The sequence below is a fragment of the Triticum urartu genome, chromosome 5, assembly GCF_003073215.2.
Source record: "Triticum urartu cultivar G1812 chromosome 5, Tu2.1, whole genome shotgun sequence".
Classification (NCBI taxonomy): domain Eukaryota; kingdom Viridiplantae; phylum Streptophyta; class Magnoliopsida; order Poales; family Poaceae; genus Triticum; species Triticum urartu.
In genome coordinates, this window is record NC_053026.1 from 32,832,845 (window position 1) to 32,836,430 (window position 3,586).

The 3,586-nt window shown below is 46.6% G+C and overlaps 1 long non-coding RNA gene across 1 annotated transcript; it reads left to right on the plus strand.

Moving 5' to 3' along the window:
• Positions 1-2,655: 2,655 nt before the first annotated feature.
• LOC125555523 lies at positions 2,656-3,586 on the plus strand. Its single transcript, XR_007304748.1, has 3 exons — positions 2,656-2,867; positions 3,051-3,228; positions 3,350-3,586. It is a non-coding gene; the product is annotated as an uncharacterized LOC125555523 (long non-coding RNA).

Consider the following 3,586-nt stretch of genomic DNA (forward strand, 5'->3'; position numbering starts at 1 on the left):
TAAACGGGAGTTGCATAATCTCATAGTCATAGGAACATGTATAAGTCATGAAGAAAGCAATAGCAACATACTAAACGATCGGGTGCTAAGCTAATGGAATGGGTCATGTCAATCAGATCATTCTCTTAATGATGTGATCCCGTTAATCAAATAACAACTCATTGTTCATGGTTAGGAAACATAACCATCTTTGATTAACGAGCTAGTCAAGTAGAGGCATACTAGTGACACTTTGTTTGTCTATGTATTCACACATGTATTATGTTTCCGGTTAATATAATTCTAGCATGAATAATAAACATTTATCATGATTATAAGGAAATAAATAATAACTTTATTATTGCCTCTAGGGCATATTTCCTTCACCACAGCCATGAGCAGGGCACCAGATGGTCGTCGCGCCATCTGGAAGATCATATGGGGGTGCCCTGCTCCCCCGAAGGTACGCGTGTTTGCATGGAGGATTGTTACAAATTCACTTGCTACCTGGGCAAACAAATTCTCTCGGCACCTTGAGATTACTGATGTTTGTCCCCTTTGTGGTGTGGAACGAGAGGACGGGTTCCATGCGTTCTGCAGGTGTCCACTAGCTAAGGAACTATGGCATGCTATGGCCTTGGACTGGCCTATACCGAGTGTCGACGACATCCATAATGTCGGGCCGGAATGGCTCTTCACACTTCTGGAGCCACTGGATGAGGCGACACGGATGATTGTGCTCATGATTATGTGGAGGATTTGGCATGTGCGGAATGAGATTACACATGAGAAGAAGCCACCACCCACAGAAGCTTCTCGCCGATTCCTTCATGGATACATCAATTCACTCTTGTGCGTGCAGCAACACCCAAGTGGAGATGTGGTCAAGGGAAAGATGATACTCAATGCACCACCGATACTCACTAGAGAGCCGGCTCCTCTCAAGGATGAGCGAGGATGGGTTGCCCCAGAGCTAGGCAATACTAAACTTAATACAGATGGTAGCTTCATACCGGCGACAGGATTGGCTGGAGGGGGCATGGTCCTTCGAGATTCTGAGGGCAAGATCATTTTCAGTGCTTGTAGAGAAATTCGCGCATGCGATAATGCGTTCACGGCAGAGCTAGCGGCGTGTCGGGAGGGCTTGGAACTAGCTCTTTTCCGTACGGACGCGCCCATTAAAGTCGAGCTTGATTGTGCGGAGGCGGTGACAATGATCACAGCTCGTGAGCAGGACCGGTCGGCTCATCGTACCGTCATTGAGGAAATCAGGAGACTGGCAACGATGGAGGGGAGGGAGGTCTCTTTTAGTCTTTGTTGTCGTTCGCAAAACAAAGTTAGTCATGAGCTTGCCAAGTATGGTAGGAGCACCCCTCGCACCGCTGTTTGGTTGCACTCGGGGTTAGACTTTATTGTAAACTTGGCTCTGGCTGAAAAGCCTTCTTGAGTAATGAGAATCCTCTTTTCACCCGTAAAAAAAAAGTAGATGACAAGGGTCAAGATGAACTGCATAGGCCTTTTGAAGCCCCACCGTCCATTCACGATAAAAATATATTGGTTGTTTAAAAACACACGATGCCTCATCACTTTGTGCCTTAGTGGAGACATAAGGCATCAATCGTCGTCACATTCTTTCTTTCTTGACATGCTTTTCAAGTAGATGATAACATGTGGACATTTGAAGCTAGCCCGACCTTTCATTTTCAACAAAGACAAATAAGTTGATGAGTGGATTCGTAAAAGACCTAATTGATGATCTGTCAACAATTAATATAACTCAAAGCTGAGGTTGTCACCGCTGATGGCATTCAAGTGTGATTGATCTACGGTAACTTGTACTCCAATAAGTTTAGAGGATTGGCTACAAACGACAAAAACTTAGAGGATCGACTAGAGACCTAACATGTTTAATGTGTTGTGATGTCCATGGGTTCGTAATAAGTTAAACAATGACCATCTCACTTTGTTAAAGCAACTAGCGAATAATTTAGGCTCCGGCGGTCGAACAACATTTTGAATTGTTGCTTTCAAAGAAAAACAAAGTCTTGAAGTGGATCCAATCTCTTTCCAGCAATGTAAAGAGAAACAAGGTAATTTTATAGAGAATGACTCAGCTTTGTTACTCTCATCTAGAAATATATATAAAAAGTGGTGAAAAGAGTAAAAAATAAAGCCCACTCAAGATAATGGCTTAAAAACTTGCATTATTGAAAAGCACACGGTGTCTCATTACTTTATGCCTTAATGGAGACATATGCTATGAATCGCCATCATATTCTTTCTGCTGTTCACATCTTTCCGAGTAGATGATAATGTGTAGTCATTTGGAGCTCCACTTACCATTTTTAACAAGAATAAATAAGCTGATGAATCGACTAGCAAAAGAACTAATTGATAATCCATCAATAATTAATGTAACTTAAAGTTGAGGTTGTACCCATTGATGGCATTCAAGCTTAGACAGAAAGAATCAAAACCATTCAAAATGTTGAATGAGCCACCGCTGGTTAGAGTGGGTACGGGTCCTAGTAATGCACGAAGCACGCACGGGTCACATATTTGTATGCTACTAGAAATCACACCAGTTGAAAATAAGTGTGCAGCTAAATGAATTCCCAAAGATGCTATGCGCGCTGTATGGCAACTTCCTGCGATGTGAAATCATCGTACGCAGGGGTTCACCGTCTCTTGCTCGCAACGGAGGCTGCCCGCTGCGTCTATTTAAACAGCCCTCCACCTCCGGCCGCCACCAGGAGCAAGCGAGAAAGAAGCTCCACCGGATCTGCGCCGCGTCCAGGCCAGGCTCCAACACACGACGACCCAGGCCGCCACGAGCAGCAAGCGAGGACGAAGCTCCCACATCCAGTTCCGAGTTCCGACCAGCGTCGGTGAGTCCGTTCCCTTCCCCGCCGCCCCACCTGTCCCCGGCCGGCCGGCCTTCTTCCCTTTCCTTTCATCTTGTGAGATTAATTGAGAATTTGAGATGCATGGATCGATTTTTTCTTTCGCGACAGAGAATTGCAGTAGTACAAGGGAACCAACTAACCCAGCGCTGTTGTTGTTGCTGCTAGCTAGCTTGGATTGGATCCATTCCATGGACGCCCCGCGACGGCAAAAAACGGTTGGATCCATGGACGGCAAGATGCGTCTGCTGCCTCTGAGTGTGACCGTGGTCAGCGCTTGGGCGCTCCTCACCACCTCCGTCTTCCTCGGCTGCTCCATCCTGGCCTACTATGAAATCCCGACCTGGTAATAATTCACTACGACCTGTCTGCCTACTGCCTAGTGCCTACTAGGCTACTACCCCTTCCCCTTGGTCCTTTTGTACATGCTGGACATTCCGACCGATCGATCCATCATATTCATGCAGTGCTTCAAGCCGGCAGACATTACCGGGATGGTGGCCACCGCTGCGTCTCATGTGGCCGCGTCGGCGCTGACGCCGCCATGGCGGGGTCCGCCGTGCCCTCGTGTCCGCCATGCCATCGCGTGCCTCGCGCTCTCGCTCGCCATCGTCGTCCACTTTATCCTTACTAGAAGAACGCCCGTGCGTTGCAACGGGGCCACATTAGCTTTAAGAGTTCAATATTAGTTATGTTAATATTAC